Below are 24,023 nucleotides of genomic sequence, written 5' to 3'. Positions count from 1 at the left end.
TTAAGGATCATATACATTTGCAAGTCAATTTTTGTATTATTAAGTTGGGTGGCCTTTAGTACCGATATTCCACAATTCACAATACCTTCGTATTCTTACACGGAGTCCGATCTCGGCCCTATTGGATAGGCCATCTCATTTGCGACATTACCGCAATTTTATTATATATTCCAGCAGAGTACCACCATGTGTGCGGCATGGCATCCGATCGCGGCCCGATCGTCTAGGCCATCTCATTTGAGACATTAACACAATTGCATCCATAATACCACTATGTTCTTATACGGAGACCGATCTCGGCCCGATCGGCTAGGCCATCTCATTTGAGACATTACCTTCTTTAGTCAATCATCTCACATCGTACTTCTTAACAATTACAAAGTCATTCTTAGCACTTGGCCGTATTTCATAGTTCCAGTTCCCTTTTTCCACATTCAAATATCATTATCATTATCATTATCATTATCAATAGGGCTTCCTACTAAAGAAATTAATTCACATATGGGCATTTGGGAAAATCTTAGGCACATAGAGGCCTTTCATACAATTTGGCATAACAACCTTTATTTCGGTCTTGACATGAAGTTTTAACATTCCTAACACATATTCCACATTTTAAACATATTCTCAAATGGAAAGATGACATGATGAAGAATTTAGAATAAACATTGAACAAACATCCTTCAACACAACCACATTAGGATTAGCCAATTCAATAATGATCAAGGACTTACTCCAATTACATGAACACTGTGGGATTCGATTCTAAGAAGAAGGGGGTTTAGCCAACATACCTAAATTGAGCTTCTCAAACTCTAAAATGACCCGGAATTGTTAGCAACTTTAATCTATTTTAGAAATATAACAAGTTAGACCAAAATTAGGAAGATGAACATGATTTTAGCTCATTTGAGCATATTAACAAACACTAGGTATGCATCAATATTTTAATGCCCTTTTTGTGGAAGATTCCATCATTCCCCAACCCATTCTCTATCATTTTTAGCTCACATCCTTCCCACATACTACAAGGATACATGCATGCAAGGTAAGCACTCCCATCCCCATGAATTACCTTACTAATGGCCCATTATAGTTACATTTTGAAATTAAGAGTTTGGGGTGATAAAATCTTACCTCTTAGGAAGAAGACCTAGGGGCCTCTCTTGATAATCTTCAAGCTTTTAAGTGAGAATTGAATAGCAATATGATAAAGATCACTTCTCTCTCTAGGAGCCTCTCTCTCACTCTAAAAATATCAGAAAATATGATCAAAATGGTGTATGGGGTGTGTTTTAACGAAATTGGGTCAGGTTTAAAAAACTCCAAAAATAAGTCTCTGGAACGGGTTCTACGGTCACATATGCGACCGCATAATGGTTATGCGGTCCGTAAATGACCGCGAAACCGGGTGCCAAAACTAGAAAAAAACTGATCTGGTCTGCGGTCACTATGCGACCCGCAGAACGGATAGTGCCCCGCATAACCTCCCTCTAAAAACCCCCCAAGGAGGGATATGCGACAATAATGCGGTCCGTGAAACGGCTATGCGATCACATAATGACCGCGAAATTGGGCATCAAAAATGCCCCAGAAATCTGTCCCACTATGCGAACAGTCTGCGATCCGCAGAGTGGTTCTGCGGCCGCAGAAATACATACTTCTACCCAATGTTTTACTTCAACTCCCCAACGCACTGTTCAATACAAAAAGTCCGAATCGCGACGAGCAAAGTTGTCGCGAAGAATTTCTACTAATATAACCTTTACGCCTACTTTGGCATCACGAAAACCGGGTTTTTAGAAAAACTTTTATGGGGCTTTACACTGCTATTGGGTTTTGGTACGATACCTTTGTATACATATAAGGTTATGAAGGGGCCCAGTCCCATCCTTTATATAGTTTTACACTCTATTAGAGATCTGTAGACAGTCATCTATAGTTGGATAGTATGTGGCCTTGTCGGCTTGCCCTACTGTATTCCACATGTATATGTTTATATGTCATTTGAGTATGTCTCCTCACGTATGTTATTCACATGATTCAGCAGTTTAGGGGCAGATGTTATGCATGACCTACACTTATTTCATGTTTATATCTTAAACGTATGCTTAGGGGTGTTCGGTAGGTAGAACTCGAACACTCATCAAAGTTCATCGGTTTGGGTCATGACAGAGACAATTCGTTTGCTGATCTTTTTGGCGGCGCAAATGAAGTGGAAGATCCATCAACTAGATGTCAAGTCAACCTTCTTGAATGGCTATCTTGAAGAAGAAGTCTATGTTGAACAACCATTAGGCTTCATGGTCAAAATCCATGAAGATAAAGTGCTGAAGTTGAACAAAGCTTTATATGGATTGAATCAAGCCCCACCAGAAAGGAATAATTGTATCGACAAGTATTTTCAAGACAATGTGTTTACTTATTGTCTCCATGAATATGCTCTTTACCTTAAAGTTCATACTAATGGAGATATCTTACTTGTTTGTCTTTATGTTGATGATCTTATTTTCACGAGTAATAACCCAAGTTTGTTTGATGCTTTTAAGAAAGATATGTCCCATGAGTTCGAGATGACAGACATAGGGCTCATGTCGTACTACCTGGGCCTAGAAGTGAGGTAGATGGAGGATGAATTTTTCTTCTCTCAAGAAAACTATACAAAAGAGATATTGAAGAAGTTCAACATGCTCGATTGTAACCCCGTGAACACACCGATGGAGAATGGGACAAAATTGTTCAAGTTTGATGAAGGAGAAAAAGTGGATCCCACATTTTTTAAAAGTCTTGTGGGAAGTTTGAGGTACTTGACTTGTACCAGGCCAGATATACTCTTTGCAGTTGGAGTAGTAAGTCTCTTCATGGAAGCTCCTAGCTCTACCCACTTGAAGGTCGCTAGAAGAATTCTTCATTACCTAAAAGGTACAATTGATTTTGGACTATTTTATTCTTCTTCTAGTGATTTCAACCATATGGGATTTTGTGATAGTGATTATGCGGGAGATAGTTGAATCGTGCCTTACTTCGTACCATGGTGGGACTAGCCATGTAGGATTTTTGTCTAAGATAGCTAGTGGGAATGTTGTGGCTTACTATTTCACTTTTCAGTGCATGTCCTATTTACTAGCTATCGCTTTTGCTTTGCATCTTTCTTCTAGATTTCATGGTGTTCCTATTTTTCTTATGACTGTTGTAGTGATACTAATATTTACTAATATTGTCTCCCTTTGCTTTGCATCTTTCTTCTGGATTTCATGGTGTTCCTATTTATCCTATGATTGTTATTGTGATACTAATATTGTATCCCTTTTTGTCCTTTTGTCTTTTTTGTTTTTTGAGCCGAGGGTCTTTCGGAAACAGCCTCTCTACTCCTTCGGGGTAGGGGTAAGGTCTACGTACACACTACCCTCCCCAGACCCTATTAGTAGAATTTTACTGGGTTGTTGTTGTTGTTTGTTGTTGTTGATTATGCGGGAGATATTGATGATAGAAAAAGCACAACTAACTTTGTGTTTTTCTTGGGTGATTATGTTATTTCTTGGAGTTTAAAGAAACAGTCCATAGTTACTCTCTCGACTTGTGAAGTCGAATATGTAGCAGCAACATCATGTACCTGTCATGCTATTTGGCTAAGAACATTATTGAATGAGCTCTATTTGCCACAAATTGAAGCTACATAGATTTGTATTGATAATAAATCTGCACAGGCACTCGCAAAGAATCCAGTGTATCATGATCGAAGCAAGCATATAGATACAAGGTATCACATCATCAGAGAATGCAAGCCAAGAAGGAAGTCGAGCTCAAATATGTGAAGTCTTACGATCAAATTGCAAATATCTTTACAAAGCCTCTCAAGTTTGAAGAATTTCAGAGAGTGTGATCAAGACTTGGAATGAAGAAGAAAAGTCAAAATTAAGGGAGAGATTTGTGGGACCAACCTCATTAAATAAAAGAGAAACAAAAAAACTAAAGGAAAAATATAATTGGTGGAAAAGAAAGCAATGGTAGGTGGCAGAACAATTGGTTTTGGTATTGCAATTTGCAATATGCAAATTGCATATGCAAAAATGTTGATTGGTTGTATTTGTGGCTGGGCGGTGGAAGAATTTGTAAGATATGCAAATTGTCAAATTGGTTGAAATTGTGAGATACCAATCAATTTTGATTGTTTAAACTATCGGCTCTTCCTGCTATAAATAGAGGCCCTCATTTCTTATTTCAAACACACCAAAATAAGAGAAAAAAATAGAAATTAGAGAGAGTAATCCACAGATTATAGTCTGTGAGATAAATAGGGAGTGTAAGTAATATTATAGTGAGGTGTTTAAAATAAAAAATAAATAGTGTTATTTCTTTCGAAATTATAGTAGTCTCTTGACACTACTAAGTTGTAATATTATAGTGGTAATATTGCTCTACTCGGGTATTGTATTTTACCTCGTTAAAAGAGTTGGTGGTTGTTACTCTCTTATATTATTATTATTTGCCGTGGATATTATTCCTGGTAGGGATATTATTTTTCCCAACAGTCCTGAGATGGATCATCGTATCCAGTTTTTATGCAATAAAAAGTGATTCCACCGAAAATTTAAAAATCAAGAATCGTTCCTAGAGGTTGTGTGAGCACCTAATTTTTGCCCTAATATAAAATTACTCCTAAAAATTTAAAAAAAACATATACAGCTTTAAATTATTTTTCTATATTTTTACTTAGTTTGCTTTGTACGTATTCATGTTTGACGTATTTTTAAGTTGCATTTTAAATCCTAAAGAAAATACAAAAATATTTTGAATTTTCTTTTTTAATTTTAATTGCATAATCAATTGTATTTGTAAAACACTAAAATACCAAAAAATACATTAGTAACTCTACATGCATTCTTAGGCTAGTTAATTAATTAGGTCATTAGTCAATTAATGGGTAAAATAGATATAATAGTTTAGCCACACAAATTGGTTTTAATTAAAATTTGAGTCCAAAGTGACTAATTTTGCAATTGTTTCAAGCCCATATCTGTAGAAGCCCAATCCACCCCAAAGTCTAGCCCATACTCTTCTCCCCCACTTTATTAGAGGAGACCCTAATTTCACCCCTCCCTTTGGATTCTGAAGATCAGAGAACGGAAAGAGAACAGACCCCCCCCCCCAAAACCTAAAAAACCCTAGCCGCCAGACCTCCCTTTATTTTCTGATCTCACTCACTCTCACTCCTCTGCGCTCACCCAATACACACACTCATCCAATATCAACTGGAAAACTAGAATACCTTGCTAGATCTGAAAGTTGAGTTTCAGAAAATTAAGAAAAAAGCACCAGAAAGCAAAAACAATGAAATTTCAACCAAATACAATTAAAAAAAGTTGATTCCAAAGGATTCTTCTATGTCATTTCTGGGTTCTAAAGCTAGATCTTACCTATTGGCAAAAGTTGTTTCTGCAGTATCATTATAGTTGAGCTCATTTTCGGGTTTTTCGACCTTTATTTGGTTTACATTTCTTTCATGTGTTATTTTTGAGGTAATCTTCTACTACCTCATATGGTTTCTTCTAATGTACTGAAATTAGATTTTTCTCCAGATCTATTATAGCGTGTGATGTTGGGCATATTTCGATATGTGTTGATATTACTTTACCCATGTTTTAACCGCTTTTTGATGCTATTTGATCTTTAAAATGCCCAACATGGTTTAATTATTGGTTTTATGACTAATTGAGTTGTGTGTGATGATTTAGGGTGTTTGGAGTGCAAAACAATGAAGAAAAGGTGCTCTAGGTAGAGGAAGAGGGGTTGGATGCGTCGCATCCAATCTAGAAAAATATCAGATTTCGTGCAACCTTAGCAATGAAGTCGGCCCATAGCATCCGCACCTGAGCAAAGATGAGATGGAGGAACTAAGGGTGGATGCGAATTGCGAAGCTGAGAAGTGGAGGACGAGGTGGATGCGACGCATCCACCCTAGCATCAATCCCTGAAGCTGATTTGGATTAGAAATAGGAGAACTTTGGCCCACGACTTTTGTACGCAATATATAAGCCAAAAACGCCTCTCTTAGATCATTGAACATATTGGGAAGGGGGAAAAAGCCACGAAAAGCTGGGGAACCACGGAATACATCTTGAGTTCTTATTGTTTCTTCTTTTATTGATTATTATGCACTCTTGTGAATTATTTGATGATTGCATGAACATGAGTGGCTAAGAACCCTATTATTCTAGGGTCATGGGCGATACATGAATGTTGATGTTTGAAGTTTAATTTGACAAAGTTGATTTTATCATATTGGGTTGTTTATTTAATTCTGTTTTTAATTAATTTGCTGAGTAGCTAATAGTGAATTACTATCTACGAATCTAGAGTTGAACTCGAAAGTGGGAATTCTAGATTGCATATAGAATTAAATAGAGCAAGTTCTTGAACCCGGACATCAGGGAACGAATTCACAATTAGGATAGAAATATACCTAATTGTCTTGCTCGGTTGAGATACAGGAAGTGTAAATGCATTCTTGTTAATCTTAATTCCATAGACATATAGGCATTAAGTTAGCTTGAATAGGCGAGTAAGAACTCGACAGATTCTTATGAGTAATATCAACCCTGTCAATCAACAATCCAGATAAATTAATTAATTATTTTAATCTAAGAATGCAACATGATTGTTAGATAACCCGTGACCCTGGAATATTATCTCCTATTGATTGTTATTCGAAATCATTTAAGTGTTGTGGTTGGTCTTTAGTATTTCATTACTTGATAGTTTTTAGATAGTAAATTAGAAAATTATCTATTTTGTGAGAAATCGCTTGAATCGATAAGTTATTTGAGTTTGAGTTAGTCAAAAGTTAATCATAAGTCTTCGTGGGAATGATACTCTACTCATTACTATATTACTTGACGACCACGTATACTTGCGTAAGTGTGTTTGGTCGCAACAAGTTTTTGGCGCTGTTGCCGGGGACTTAGAAATTAGCTATTTTTCTAGATTAGATATTTTTTTTATCTATTCATTTTTTTTTGTTTTAGTTTAGTTAGTATTTGTTATTTATTTTAACATGGCATCTTGGAATGAAAATTATTCGAATGATGGTTATTCTTATTTTGATGATCCTTGTCCATATTGTGGAGGACCCCACTGGTGAAAAAATTGTCAGAATATTCTCGAGACCGATTTGTGCGCACAATCTCAATCCTTTAAGTGGAATATTTGTAATAAGTGTGGTGGTCAAGATGTCCACTGGGATGGTTGTCCTAATCCTGTTCATCCTTTTCTGAGCTATTATTATGATCTTTCTAATGATGTTTTTGAGTTTGATAGGGGTAATGAAGTGCAGGATATGGAACCTGATGCATATATTAGGGATATTCTGAGGCAAGTAGCAGAGCAACAGGATGAACTCAAAAAAGATATGAAAAGAATGAGGGCAGCAATCACAAGAATGAAGGCCAATATGGAAGAATTGAATGAAGAAAGTGAGTACCAGCAAGAGAAAACTTTTGAAAAAGAGGAGATTTTGAGCCAAACTTGGCTGGTAGAACAGGCTGAAAAGTTAGAAATATATGAGGCTCAACGTGAGGAACATATTGATGGGATGAGACACCTTATAGAGGGAAGATCTAAATTGGGACAAGGGATCAATAAATTTGGCACTACTATTCACGACTTGCAAGATCAATTAAATGCAAAGGTTATTGCGTCTAACGCCCAACAAAATAGTAATGAGTTGTCAGAAGCTGAAAAGGAGCTTATACGCCAAATTGAGGACTCTGTTGATGATGCCCATATTGAGAAAAGTACACTAGAGCCATGCGAGGTAGTAGATAATGTAATATTTGAAGACTCTAGTGTGTGCACATATGAGGATATAAATAGTAATACAATTCCAAAGTTAGGGCATGTTGGTCCTCATTCTAAATATTTTTTGACATTGTATTTGGATGATGACATGGAAATCGAGTCATCTGAGCCTTTGGAGGAGTCAATGGAAGAGGAACATGATGCTTACATTCTTGGATTTGTCGTGCCAGAGAGAAAAAATTACATTTCTCATATAAAGGCCGAGAAGTATAGAGTGAAAAATTTGTTACTTGGCCTATTTATTTTTGTATCCCCACCACTGGAGCATAGCCGCAGACTGGATGCCATATTAGGGGTTCAATTCATAAGTTCGAGGTGGAGGCAAAAAGCGGTTCACGTCGTGCCGCTACGTTAAATCAGGCGCTTGTTGGGAGGCAACCCAGCTTTACTACTTTCTTTTATTTTTGTTTACTTTTTATTTTATTTTATTTTTATTATTTTGTAGTATTTATTTTTGTTTTGTAGGATTATGAGCATAGGAAGCAAAGCCATTAGAAGAGTGCAAAAGCGAGCTAGATGGTAAGGACTAAGTGTGGGGTGCCCATACAAAGGACGATGCCTGGGGGAAGTCTGAGTACCTCGTGAGCCGCTATTGCTTCGGCCTTTGGCCTACCAGGGAGTCTCGTTTACCCTCTTATTATTTATAGTGTGCATTGAGGACATTGCAAAATTTTAAGTGTGGGGTGAGGAGATCGTTTGGATGAGTTTCTGTGCTATTTTAGCTTAGTTGTAGTACTCATTCTTAAGTGTAGTAGCTTTTGTGAAGGAAAAAAAAAACAAAAAAAGTAGAAAAATTAGACTTTTCCCGACGATTGATCTCCTAGACAGTTTTCTTGAGGGATTAAAGTCTAAACAAAAATCCAAAACTATGTCTTTTAGCTTTCTTTAGGTAGTAATTATCCCATGTGGTTTTTCTTTGTGCCTCGGTTCTTTTCCATGGGATGTAGTTTGAACAGGGTAGTTTTTTCCTTTCCGAGTAAATTAGGAATTTAGGGAATAAAAGGAGCAAGAATGATGAACCTAGGCGCCCTTGACTTGTTTGATAGTAGCATATTTATGCTTTGGCATGTGTAGTATCTTCTGTATGATTTGAAATTATTGATGATACCTTGTTAAATTGGATAGCATGTTTTGTGGCACCTATGTCTCGTTTTCATGACTTATGTTCACCTTGTGCTTAATGCTTAATATCTCGTTGCTCCGGGAATACTTACATTGTTTGAGAGTCGGAATGTGACCGTCCTTAGTGAGTCATGTGCCATGTGTGATGAGGTTTTTGTGTAGTCCATGTATTGTACTTGTGTCTAGAACTTGCCCGGTATGTGAGTTGAAGCAAAATTTGAGGTGATGCTCGGTTTGAAAAATGATTTTAGGATTTCTTTGATCTTTTTGAGCTTATTGCTTATCACAAATAAAATTTATTCCTAGTTAACCATTTTGAGCCTATTAACTTTTATTTGGTACCCACATTACAAGCCTATACCCTTTTTTATTCTTAATTGACATTGTTTTGATCCTTTTACCTCTTAAAGCACTTTAATTATTAGATGAGCAGTAAAAGAAGTAAGAAGGGACTAAGTGTGGGGTGTCTTTTGAGTGGAACCAATGAAAGGAACAAAGATGCACTTGTTTTATAAAATACTACACCACTAGCGGAAATTGAAATCAAAAAAGAAAAAGAAAAAATAGAAATGAATAAATTATTGTCTTGTTCTTGCTAGTGGGTATGAACTAAAGTAATGCTTAAAGAAGAAGGGACTGTTTTTGGGGGTGATATTGTTTGTGAAATTGAAGTGGTGTTGAAGAAAATACGCTTAAATTAATTTTGTGATGTATTAAAGTGCTTAGGAGGGTGAGTCACTATTCCTTAAATATATCCTACCCGTCCCTTAGCCCACAGTACAACCATGATAAAGTCCTAATTGATTTTAGATCGAGCGAGCTTACATTAGTAGGGATTTACATTAAGGGCAAGCCTATGGTACCAATTGCATGCATGTGACTTCTTTGTGAGAGTGAGCAATTTTCTTTGATATATGTGAGTCATTAAAATATATTTGATCATGAGATTCGAATGTGTGGATTGAACTCGCTCTCTTATTCTTGTTGTGAGGGCACATGATTTCACGAGGGATAGGTAACGTTATTAGACTTCTCGATGATGTTGAGTGTTCAAGCCATGAGTGCATTGTGACATTAAATCGATTTTTGAGGTTAGGATTGTTGTGAGCATGTTGTCTTTGTTTAAATATTTTTTAAAAATGGCATAAGTAAAGGGAAGTGTATGTGATGCATATTCTAGAGCCTAATTGTTGCAAATAACCATGGTCATATGTGTAGTGTGCTTTGAATGATAAGAGCTTAATATTGTTTCGTCTATTATAGTGATGGTTTGTTCGAGGACGAACAAAGGTTTAAGTGTGGGGTGGTGATGATGGGCATATTTCGATATGTGTTGATGTTACTTTACCCGTGTTTTAACCGCTTTTTGATGCTATTTGATCTTTAAAATGCCCAACATGATTTAATTATTGGTTTTATGACTAATTGAGTTGTGTGTGATAATTTAGGGTGTTTGGAGTGCAAAAATATGAAGAAAAGGTGCTCTAGGTAGAGGAAGAGGGGTTGGATGCGTCGCATCCAATCTAGAAAAAAATCAGATTTCGTGCACCCTTAGCAGTGAAGTCGGCCCATAGCATCCGCCTTAGCATCCGCACCTGGGCAAAGCTGAGATGGAGGAACAAAGGGTGGATGCGAAGCATCCACCCTAGCATGCGAAGCTGAGAAGTGGAGGACGAGGTAGATGCGACGCATCCACCCTAGCATCAATCCCTGAAGCTGATTTGGATTAGAAATAGGAGAACTTTGTCCCATGACTTTTGTACTCAATATATAAGCCAAAAACGCCTCTTTTAGGTCATCGAACATATTGGGAAGGGGGGAAAAGCCAGGAAAAGCTAGGGAACCACGAAATTCATCTTGAGTTCTTATTTTTCCTTCTTTTATTGATTATTATGCACTCTTGTGAATTATTTGATGATTGCATGAACATGAGTGGCTAAGAACCCTATTATTCTAGGGTCATGGGCGATTCATGAATGTTGATGTTTGAAGTTTAATTTGACAAAGTTGATTTTATCATATTGGGTTGTTTATTTAATTCTGTTTTTAATTAATTTGCTGAGTAGCTAACAGTGAATTACTATCTACGAATCTAGAGTTGAACTCGAAAGTGGGAATTCTAGATTGCATATAGAATTAAATAGAGCAAGTTCTTAAACCCGGACATCGGGGAACGGATTCGCAATTAGGATAGAAATATACCTAATTGTCTTACTCGGTTGAGATACAGGAAGTGTAAATGCATTCTTGTTAATCTTAATTCCATAGACATATAGGCATTAAGTTAGCTCGAATAGGCGAGTAAGAACTCGACAGATTCTTATAAGTAATATCAACCCTGTCAATCAACAATCCAGATGAATCAATTAATTATTTTAAGCTAAGAATGCAATATAATTGTTAGATAACCTGTGACCCTGGAATATTATCTCTTATTGATTGTTATTCGAAATCATTTACGTTTTGTGGTTGGTCTTTAGTATTTCATTACTTGATAGTTTTTAGGTAGTAAATTAGAAAATTATCTATTTTGTGAGAAATCGCTTGAATCGATAAGTTATTTGAGTTTGAGTTAGTCAAAAGTTAATCATAAGTCTTCGTGGGAACGATACTCTACTCATTACTATATTACTTGACGACCACGTATACTTGTGTGAGTGTGTTTGGTCGCAACAGCGTGAGATTATTATCTTTATCTGCTGTTACTAGTTTGATTTATGCACTTCGATTAGTTATTAGCATGAAGTAAATTTCCATCTATTCAATGTCTGAAATCACGGTTGATCCCTGATGCATCTGCTATTATAGCCTGGATGTGTAATCTTAATTCTGAATTAGTTTTGTATTCTTTTGTTTTCATTTCATTGCCCTTTTGGTTGAAAACTAATGCACGAACATGTAGGCTCTAACGTAGTAATGAATCAGTGTATGAGAACAAGTGCAAGCAATTGATTGAATCAAATATGCCAACTCTATGACTGTTCGTAATGATCAATTCTTTATTTAGCACAACTAATTTCCATAACCTATGCCTTTGCAAGAATCTCAAGCCTTAGAAGAATTATCGACTCTTAAATATCGTAGCTTGCTTTAGGCGCGATCAATAAATCATCGTGACTATGGGTACGATTCCTGTGGCATAGTCATGATACATAATCCCAGTGCATTTCATGTGACCCGAATGTCACTTCTAATAGTAATAAAAATAAGCATGTCGTAAATCGCGGGTGTATTTCATGTGGCGCGATTTGCGACGTGTGCCAAAATGACAAGTGTACGACATCGCGACTTGTTCAAACAAACTCCATAAATAATTAAAAGCGATCAGAAGGCTAAAAAGCACAATAGGTTTTAAATATATAATAAGTCAGATAATTGGGCCAATTATTAATAGTTGAGCGACCATGCTAAAATTACGGAATCCGGAAGTGCCTCATACCTTCTCCTGGGTTAACAGAATTCCTTATCCGATCTTCTGTGTTCGCAGACCATAAAAATAGAGTCAATTTCCTCGATCTGGGATTTTAAAATAAACCGGTGACTTAGAAAACCATAAATATTCCAAGTGGCGACTCTGAAATAAATAAATAATCTCATTTCGATTAATGTCACTTAAATTGGAAAAACTCCCTTATACCCCGGGAAAAAGGAGGTGTGACAGGTTGTACTTGTAAAGGTTCAAAAACCAGGAATCGTTCATGGAGCTTGCACAAGTAAAAATTAAAAATCAGGAACTGTTCCTGGAGAATGCACTAGTAGGGGTTCAGAAACCAGAAATCATGCCTAGAGTTCAAAAAATGCAGCAAAACTTTGAACTCCAGCACAGTTTATTGGAGTTCAACTTGTCAAAGTTTCGAACTTCATATTGATTGCTGAAATTGTAGTCCGTATTTTAATTGGTGGCAAAAATATTAATTTGGTAGGAGCAGTGGCCACTGTGTTAATGCATTTAAAAAGCTAGTTAAACCCTAATAGCCGGCCCAAAAATCGACTAGCCCATGGCTAATTTCTGTTGTTTAAGGGGTTTCTAATGTACATTTATTATATGCTAATGGTCTTGACATTTTCGTCTATTGTTTTCCTTATAATGTGATACCCTTTATTAAAATTATTTATCCGCTGCTGCTTTGATAAGCGAGAACTCATGTTTACCTTGTGACATGTATATCATCGCTCAAATGGAAGACTACAAACACACTTTCTTTTTCTCGCCCAAACTCGGAAAATAAAAAGGACCAGATTTTTTTATTCTTTATTCACATGAAAGCATGAGTGAACGATCAATTATTTATTAAGATAATGTGATAGAGCAGCATCCGTCGAAACTCGTTCCCCTGGTGAAATTTCCTTCAAATATTAACGTGTTACTAGAACTAGAATAAAGCTAATATGAGATTGATCAAAAATAAGATCTTGCTCCAATATAATAATTTGCGACGGCTGATGACCTACCTTTCTTTTCGGCAGTTCACTTTTTGGAAAATGTTGTAGTTTGCCTTCAATTTTGTAGGCAAATTTTTCACATTTTCCCAAAAGTGTAGGATACGACAATTCTGTCTATTCCTTCATTGTATTTCCTTTGGATTTTAATTAGAAAGAAGATTTTGTGTAGACAATGATTACAGTTCACTTTGTAGATTAAATGAACGGGGGAAATTAATTATTAATTAATTTAATATAGCCACATTGTTATCTAACCTTTTCCCTTTTTCCTTTTCGACAATAGTGGGTTGCTCTAGTGGTGAGCACCCTCCACTTCCAATCTAGAGATTGTGAGTTCGAGTCACCCCAAGAGCAAGGTGAGGAGTTTTTGGAGGGAGCGATGCCGAGGGTCTATCGGAAACAACCTCTCTACCTCAAAGTAGGGGTAAGGTCTGCGTACATATTACCATCTCCAGATCCTGTGATCACCTAATTTTTTACCGTGCTTGAATATTTCCCGCTCCCATCTTCCCAGGCGTGTCCCCACTCCACTTTCATTTGTCCCCCATGCTTGTCCCCCCACACTTTGCTCCCTACTCTCTCCATTGTTCCCCACTCCTTGTCCCCCATGCTTGTCTCCTATCACAAACCGCATACCCCATTTTCAGTTATAAAACACACACATAACACACAAAAAAGGGGGAGGAACCAGAAAAGAAAGGGGAGCCGCTGCTGTCTTCAAAAAAAAGGAAGCACCCCAATTTCCTTAATTTCCCCAAGAGATCCCTTTGAGTCATGAGATCTTTCTCACACTAAAAAAAACAGCCACACTCACACAAATAGAAAAGAGAACAGAAAGAAACGAGAGAAAATGGAGCTGGTTGAACACACGAAAACGGAGTTCAGCGAAAGCTCACAAAAAATGGAGTTCACGGGTCTTTTTTCATTACTCCATTAACGTGGCTCCAAAGTAGTACACAAAGCAGCCATTAGAGCATCTCATTAGTTAAGCTCTATTCCACTCCTAAAAACCAGTCTGTTCGAAGCCATAAAAATCGTTCTCTGCTAGCTCAGTATCGCCGGCATTTCGCCGGATTTTTACCATCTCCGGCCAGCTCTTTTTCCTCGTGAACAGTCCCCAAAACAGTCCAAAAAAAGTAACAAAACCTCCCTTAAAGCAGTCCAAAAAACGTAACAAAACCTCCATTACAGCAGTCCGAAAATCAGCTTCTTACATAACTGAAAGAGCTGCAGTTTAAGCTCCATTTCAGTCGTGTAAAGTCACCGGAGTTTAGTGAGTTTCCTAAGTCGGCTTCGAGTTTCCGACGATTTGATCGAGTTTCTGTTGAGGTCTTGTACGCAATTTTGTTGGTATTTGAGCTTCAAAAGTTGTCAAGGAATCGAAGCTCAGACGCATCTATAAAAGGTTCTTTTTTGTTTTTATCTCATCTTATTATAATAGCTTGATGAATGTTGTTGATGGATCCCCTCTTCTCTGTTAGCATGCTTTCACGTGTGATTTTATCTTGTTTATCAATTGTTTTGGTGTTATTGGATCATTGATGTTGAGTTGTTAAGAGGGATTGATCAGATTTCTATGGCTGGCCACTAAAGTAGATCTTGTGTAAATATGCTTATCGATATTGTTACAAGTTTGTATGTGGCTAAAATTCCCGCTTAACTGCAACCACACACCAATTTGATATGCTTTCGTAGTTCTAGTTGTCATACTGTATCATATCATTCTCACTATAACAAATTAGATATATATTTGCAGATTTGTTATCTTCCCCCTTAACAATTCAAGTGCGTGAGAGACGGAAATGCATAAATATGTTGCATAAAATGCATTATTTTAATTAGGAAGTCCAAAAGTGGAAAAACAATGGGTTAACGTGATAAATAACTTCATTTCCCATTGGCTTATGTTTTACAGATGACTTTTGCTTGTGTGAGGTATGAGGAAGAACATCGTAGTTTGCTTTAGACGCGTAAATAAATCAGGCTATGAGTACGGTTCCCGTGATGCGGTTCGCAATATGTACAAAAATAAACGAGCGCGCGACATCGCGACTTGTTCAAATAAATTCCATAAATATTAAAAGCGGATAGATAAAACATAGAAACCAATAAATCACAGTTTATCTAAAATTAATTCAAGCCAAGTTGTAGTCAATAAAGCGACCGTGCTAGAACCACGGCAATCGGGGAATGCCTTACACCTTCTCCCCGGTCAACAGAATTACTTATCCGGACTTTGTTTTCGCAGACCAATAATAAAGGAGTCAAACCTTCCTTTGACTAGGGATTCAAATAAAATGTGACTTGGAACACCAAAAATCAATTCCAAGTGGCGACTCTATAAATAAAAATAATCCCTACTCAAATTTATCACTTTAATTGGAAAAACTCTTTAACCCACAATCAATAACATATTTATCTTTTTTTGGGGGCATAAAAGGGGTGTGATAGTTCTGGCGACTCTGCTGGGGACCTCAACATTGACTTTATTTGGCTTTATTAATTTTTGTATATATTGTGATTTATTTAGGACTAATGTGCTACTTGTCCACTTTTTACTGTCTTGACATTGTTGAATTGTACATATAAATTGTATCATCTCTCGCATCCCACTGAGTCTTCTGATAATTAGTGATGTTGTGTTTGCCTACCAGCATCACAAAATTTCTGTCTTGAGATAAAGCCAGTTAGCCTACCAGCTTCTGGTGAAGGATTTAGTCACACTTGTTTAGGCGGGAGAGTTGTTAGCTAGCCAGTGTTGTTCTACTACTGGTGACGCTTGACGCTGCATGGCTCGGGTTGTTCGCCCGGTAAGCCAGGTCTAGATACCATCTCCTTTAGGATTTACAAACTTAGAAGAACAAGCCACAAGCAATGAATATCCCTAGTAGGCTACGCTTTATTTGCATCATGTGCATTTGACTTAGCAGCGCTCGACTCATGGGCCGAGTTCTGTTTTAGGACAGGTACCTTGTTGAGACCATTATGTTATGTTATGTGATACTTGTTGCATTATTTGGGAGGCTTTCATGTCGACCGACTTAAGCATAAATCAGTTGGACGAACAGAGAAAAAATGATGTGGTCTAGTGCATATGGTTTTTAAAGATTAATTTTCATTAAAAAAAAAAGGAAAAAAAAAAGAGAAGAAAAAAAAAACATAGTCAATTTTAACCGAACTACGCGAGTCTGATTCTCACCGGATGTGAGATACGTAGGCAAACCTCATCGGTTCCGGCCCCAATTTTCAAAAATATTTTCCTTTTCCTTAATTCCCTATTAATAATTCTTTTCTTAGAAAATCAACAAAAAAAAAAAAAAAACTAAATCCAAAAATATTTTTTTTATATAGTCCCATAATTTAGCTTTTATTTATTTATTTATTTATAGAGTCAAAACCCGAGAAATCGGAATTTTTGTGTGTTACTAATATATTTGATCAAAGCCTAACCCCGTGTCTGGGTAGACAGGTATACCATGCGTGGGGAAAGAGGTAAGTCTGAAAAGAGGCCCAGATCAGAAGGGATACCAGATTTTCTCATTGTCAATCAGATACCACAGTTGTTGTGGGATTTGTGGAGAGACTTTAAGGAATATGAGCGAAACCAGATAAAGAAATACTTGGGACATTTGGTTCACATGATTACGATAAAGCCCATGAGGGATGTGATTGAAGAATTGATTCCGCACTGGGATCCTGAAAATAATGTGTTCCGTTTTACCGACTGTGAAATGACTCCGACCTTGGAGAAAATCGCCCATTTCCAGGGGTGGGGCCGCAATCTTCGCTGCCAAAGGCCCATAGTACCAAAAAATGTGAACGAAGGTAGGTTTCTGAAGCTTTTGAACATAAATTACGGACAATATGAAGGTCTAGAAGGCAAATGAGTGAAGTTGGGCTTTTTGTTTCAGTTGTATGGCCTAGAATGCAATTTCGAAAGAAATGTGGGAAAATTGAAATCAAAGGAAGATAAGAAAACGTGGAAGGTACATAGAAGGTTCGCATTTATGGTCACTTTTTTGGGGCGTGTAGTTTTCCCAGAAAGGGAGGGACGCATTGACATCCACTTGGCAGGTGTAGTTGAGGCTCTGACCTCAGAAGGGGGTGATTATACTTTGGTCCCTATGATTCTTTCTTGCATTTTCCGTGCTTTAACTAGATGTAAAATGGGCGCGCGAAACTTTGATGGTTGCAACATTTTGTTACAGATATGGTTTTTGGAGCATTTCTATCGTCATCCTACGATCACTAATTTTAGTGAGCTATGGCCCAATCATACTTATGATCACCAGAAAAGAATTGACGAATGTGACTTACCAGAGGGGATTGGCGCCTGGAAAGAACTACTTCATACTCTGTCTGCCAAACGGATCACTTGGAACTACGATTGGTTCTCCTCCAAAGAGGTCATTTGTGAGTTTGCATACCACTCTTATTTGGTACTCATAGGATTGGATGGTGTTCAGTTTTATGCTCCACTTCGGGTAATGCGCCAATTTGCACGACTACAGGAGGTTCCACCAACACGAGATATGAGCAAGTTCTGTTATGATTTTGGTAAAGATCAACCTCATGACGAAGAAGAAATTATGAAAATTTGGTATGCAAGTAATGTATCGGAGTTGAATGATATGGTAGAAGACCGAGATCATGGAGAGGTGATCCCAGAATATATTACCTAGTTTCCTGACCCTTCGTTGCTTGGAGATATGCTTGAAGGATCCAACAGGAGGAGAAATGATCAAAGAGCTATAGAAAATTTAAAAGAGGAATGGGAGCATTCCCGGATGACCATATCTAAACAACAAGCCCAATTGCAAGCCGGAGTCACTTAGATTCATTTAAATATTGAGAAAGATTATCAATCGGCCTTACGGGGCATGGATAAAGATCTAAAGCATGCTAAAAATGAGGCGGCCCGCTTAGAAGAAGAATTGGCAAGCACTATTGGTTTAGTAAGAAGAGTTGAGGCAAATAACAATATTGAAATGCACAAGCTGCAAGAAGACTTGAGTATCATTGAAGAGGATGCGCACCAGCAACAATTGGAGTTTGATCAGCAGAGAGAGCAGTTTGATAGAGAAAGGGCCCATTTGATACGCTCAAAGGGTCAGTTTCTTTCACAATTGGAAGAAATAAAAAGGCATAAGGGAGGTCATCAACATGCAGATTTTGAGGTAGAGCGGCGTCAGTGGATGATTGAGAGAGCTGTGCTAAACCGCCGTATTGAAGAATACGAGGGACGCGAGACTGAGATGGGTAATGCCCTCAACACTACCCAGATATGGTTGAAGAATTGTCACGTGAATATGGGGCTTGCTAGAGAGCAAGTACTTCAATTGGCGGAGAAAGCAGCATATGTTCATGACGATCATCGTCATCTAAACAATGAGAAAGTTGGTCAACAGGCACGTGCCCTCGTTCAACAATTGCCGGAAGTGTTTCAGAATTTGTACGAGATGTTGGGGGGAGAGTGGAGGCCAAGGGATGCAGACCATTAATGATATTAGTTTAAGAAAGAATGCCATTGAAGATTAAAGTTTTAGTGCAGTCAATTAGTTTTTAGTTTCATTTTGCATTTGTTGTATTTTTAATTTTATATTTGTCGCATTTTCAGTCATATTTATGTCTTTAGAGTCATTTTGAAAAAAAAAAAATCAAAATTGTTATTATTTCCCCCTGAACTACGTAATGATCTGATTCATGCGGCGACGTGATACGTAGGCAACCCACAAAAGGTTCGATCAAAATATTTTTCAATGATTCTAAGATGAGGGATCAAAATGAGGCGTGAGTTAAAAAAAAAAGCCGGAATGAAACATGAAGTCTCTAAAAGCATGCTAGAAATAGTGACAATGATAGGAGCATGGCACATTATGTGTGATTCATATCTATAAAATGCTTAACCCTAACATGTTTGTTGTCTCTTACGTAGTAAGCTTAAGGTGGTTGGTTTGTGGTGAAACTGGCAACACACCATTACTTCACTAGATCTAAGGGAGCAGTAGTAATGGCCAACGATGATGAGATCGAGCTGATCAGTGACGACCCCCAGGGTCAATCAGTTGAACAAGAGTCAGAGGAAATAAGAAAATTGAGACAGCAATTGTCTGATGTATATCAAGCTTGGGTGTCTGGTCAGCCTCCACCCCGTGGTCCCTCAGAGGGAACTTCCACCGTACCCCTGGCTACTCAGCCACCGCTCCATGCAATGAGAGACCACATCCTACCACCAGGGTATGTGCCAAACTACAGCCTCCACGTTGCTCCTGGTACCTCTAATGTGCGACCTCCAGCCGCACCGGTCAGGAACACTCCTCTAGCCGTGTCTGGCGCATCGACATACACAATCCCGCCTCCACCTCCTGTGACGAGGCCAATCAACGAGCCACCATCTCATGCTTATGATGGCCAATACTAATCTCCAAATATGGCTTTCGGGGTCTCGGCTCCATATAATCAGACTCCTAGGTACGAGTCACCAGTGGAAAATGAAAAGCCTGCCAAGACGGTTGAGCCGAATGAGATGGCCAGGAAAATGAAAAGTCTTGAACAGAACATAAAAAACATACAGGGACTAGGGGGTCACAAAAGTGTTTCGTTCAGTGATTTATGCATGTTCCCTCACATCCATTTTCCACCAGGGTTCAAAACCCCAAAATTCGAGAAATATGATGGACACGGTGACCCTATCGCCCATTTGAAAAGGTACTGCAACCAGCTGAGGGGTGCAGGTGGAAAAGAAGAATTGCTGATGGCTTATTTTGGAGAAAGTCTGGTGGGGGTAGGCTCCGAATGGTTCATTGACCAAGATATCTCTCACTGGCATGTCTGGGACGACATGGCCCAAGCCTTCGTCAAACAATTTCAAGTCAACATAGATATTGCGCCGGATTGCAATTCTCTGTCCAATATGAAGAAAAAGCCGACTGAAAGCTTTAGGGAGTATGTGATCAAGTGGAGGGAGCAAGCAGCTAGAGTTAAGCCACCCATGGATAACCACGAGTTGATCACTATTTTTCTGGAGGCCCAAGAGCCTGATTACTTTCAGAACATGATGTCCGCAATGGGTAGGCCTTTTGCGAAAGCGATCAAAATAGGAGAAATGGTCGAAAATGGCCTCAAGACTGGCAGAATTGTAAGTCAAGCTGCTCTCAAAGCCACCACATAAGCTATCCAAAATGGGTCGGGAAGTTTGGCAAATAGAAAGAAGAGAGATGAAGGGTCCATGATGACTTCGGGATCCAGGGAAGTTCAAAGAGGGGCATCACACCCTTATGTGCAAGCTCAGCAGGGGCAATCCAGTTACCCTCAACATTACTATCCCCCGCCAATTCCTCAGTACTCCATGGGACCGCCACAATATACAGTGTTTAATGCTCAATCATATGCTAGTCCTCCCAATCAACAGGTACGGGCACCAGCTCCAAGATTCCCCCGACCTCAGCAGCAAAATTTTCGGGCACCCTACAATGCTCGTCCTAGGCAGGATTATGGTCAAGAGCAGAGGCCGGTGGAAAAATTTACTCCATTGGCTGAATCATACTCTAGTCTGTTCCAGAAGTTGAAGCAGATGGGCTTGATTGGACCCATCACTCCCCACCATATGCATCCTGATTCGCATGGATTTCAAGCAAATGCTAGATGTGAATACCATTCAGGTGCTCCGGGGCATAGCACTGATGACTGTTGGACCCTGAAAAGAGCCATAGAAAGACTCATTGTTGAAAAATTGATTGTAGTCACGAATGGCGAGGACCCTCCTAATGTGACCAATAACCCGTTGCCAGTACACAATGATGTTCATTTTGTGGGAATGATTGGACGAGATCATGTATACAAGCCGGTTGGTCGAGCAGAAATGATAGTGGTAACAATTCAAGAGGGAACCAAACTAGAAGTAAGTCCAAGCCTAGATGCATCGTTGGTTGTGAAAGGTGCCCAGAGCTCAGAGAGGGCAACTTTATTTGTTCCAAAAATCTCGAGGTTGGATTTTTGCTCCAATGCTTTAAGCCCAAAGTTATACGTCCTTGGAGGTCACCCCATCACAAAGGAGAATCAGGGCGGTACGACGGGTATAATAGAGCCGATCATAATCAAGCCTGCCACCCAACCCCGTATAACAAATACGAAAGCCATCCCTTAGAACTACAACAAAACTGTAGTAACCTACAAAGGTAAGGAAATCATAGAAGAAGTGGGGGAAACTGGAGGTTTGACTCGATCAGGGAGGTGTTACTCTCCAGAAGAGTTGAGGAAGGCTAAGCAAATCAGAGAAGGCCAAATGCCAATAAAGAAACCGGTCACTGAAGAAGAGGCGGAGGAGTTTTTGAAAAAGATGAAAGTTCAGGATTACTCAATCACTGACCAGCTGAGAAAGACTCCTGCCCAAATCTCTCTGTTATCTCTGCTTATACACTCAGGAGAGCATGCCCGTGTACTAATCAAAATCCTAAACGAGGCACATGTCTCAGAGAATACCACTGTGAATCAGTTAGAGAAGATGGCCAATAGATTTTTTGAGGTGAACAAAATTTCCTTTACTGATGATGAACTTCCTGAGGAGGGATCAGGTCACAATAGGGCTTTGCACTTGATTGTCAAATGTGAGGGGCATTATGTGAAGCGAGTCATGGTTGATGGAGGCTCGAGTGTAGATGTATGCCCCATCTCTACCTTGCAAAGTATGAAGATCAATACAGATAGGATCCGACCCAGCAATGTTCGCATCCGGGCTTTTGATGGCTCAACGAGAGATACCATTGGGGAGATCAACCTCACCATGACGATTGGGCCTGTTGATTTTGAAATTGTCTTCCAAGTAGTGGACATGGAAACTTTTTATAACTTTCTTCTTGGAAGGCCATGGATCTATACGGCCCGAGCTGTGCCATCCACCTTGCATCAGATGCTCAAATTCGAGCACGACATGCAACAAATTATTGTTCACGGAGAAGACGAGTCATCCATTTATAAAGACCCGTTAATCCCATGTATTGAGGCCAAGGAAGGATGTGAGTCTATTGTCTATCAGGCTTTCGAAGTGGTTGTTGTGGACCATGTTAAGGAAGGAAAACCCATTCTACATCCGCGTCTCTCCGCCACATCTGTAATGGTGGCTGCACTTATGATAAGACAAGGTTATGAGCCAGGAAAAGGTTTGGGGGCATCATTGCAAGGAAATTCAGAACCCATTTCTCCGTTCAATAACAGAGGTACTTTTGGTTTAGGCTTCAGGCCAACACAAGCAGATGAAGACAAAGCCAAGCACAGCAAAAAGTATGGGTGGGTCTTGCAGCAACCTATCCCTTACATTTTCTACACTTTTGTCAAGCCACGATTCAAACGTGGCCAAAATGCCTCGGCGCATGCAAACATTGATGAAATTTGCCATGGCCTCAGCCAGATGTTTTCTGAAGTGAATATGATCCAGGCTGGTGAAGGAACTAGTCGTGCCGATATGCAACTAATTGGCCCAGAAACCATGCTCAATAACTGGGAAGCAACTCCTCTCCCCACAAGGAAGGAGTCTTGGTAGTTGAGAACAATTTGAAAACAAGCCTAGGCCCAACCTCAATGAAACTGAGCCAATTAATATCGGAGGTCATGAAGAAGTCAGAGAAACAAAGATAAGCATTCACACTGAACAAAAAACCAGAGATGCCTTGATTCAACTTTTATTTGAGTATAGAGATGTGTTTGCCTGGTCTTATAATAATATGCCTGGTTTAAGCGTCGATTTAGTGGTTCATAAGCTTCCCACGTATCCTGATTTTCCACCAGTCCAACAGAAGCAGCGAAAATTTAAAACGGACATGAGTGATAAAATCAAAGAGGAAATAATGAAGCAATTGAACGCCGATGTTGTCAGAGCCGTATGATACACCACCTGGGTGGCAAATGTTGTGCCCGTGCCAAAGAAAGATGGAAAAACTAGAGTCTGTATTGACTACAGAGACCTGAATAAAGCAAGTCCGAAGGATAATTTTCCTTTGCCGAACATCCATATTCTTGTAGATAACTGTGCAAAGCATGAGATACAGTCATTCGTGGATTGCTATGCTGGGTACCACCAAATTCTAATGGATGAGGGTGATGCAGAAAAGATCGCTTTCACCACTCCGTGGGGTACCTATTGTTATAGGGTCATGCCATTCGGTTTAAAGAATGCAGGGGCAACTTACATGAGGGCCATGACCACCATTTTTCACGACATAATGCACAAAGAGATTGAAGTATATGTCGATGATGTCATCATAAAATCAAAGACACAGGCTGACCACATGAATGATTTGAAAAGGTTCTTCGAACGGCTTCGAAGGTATGACCTTAAGCTCAATCCAGCCAAATGTGCGTTTGGAGTTCCATCTGGGAAACTCCTCAGTTTTATAGTCAGTCGGAGAGGCATCGAATTGGATCCATCTAAGATAAAGTCCATTCGAGATCTGCCACCCCCGAAGAACAAAAAGGAGGTCATGAGTTTGCTTGGAAGGTTTAACTACATCAGTAGGTTCATTGCTCAGCTCACAACCATGTGCGAGCCCATCTTCAAGTTGCTGAAAAAAGATGCTGCAATCAAGTGGACAGACGATTGCCAAAAT

Source organism: Nicotiana tomentosiformis, chromosome 12 (genome assembly GCF_000390325.3).
Source record: "Nicotiana tomentosiformis chromosome 12, ASM39032v3, whole genome shotgun sequence".
In the NCBI taxonomy this organism is placed as follows: domain Eukaryota; kingdom Viridiplantae; phylum Streptophyta; class Magnoliopsida; order Solanales; family Solanaceae; genus Nicotiana; species Nicotiana tomentosiformis.
This window is presented reverse-complemented; position numbering follows the sequence as displayed.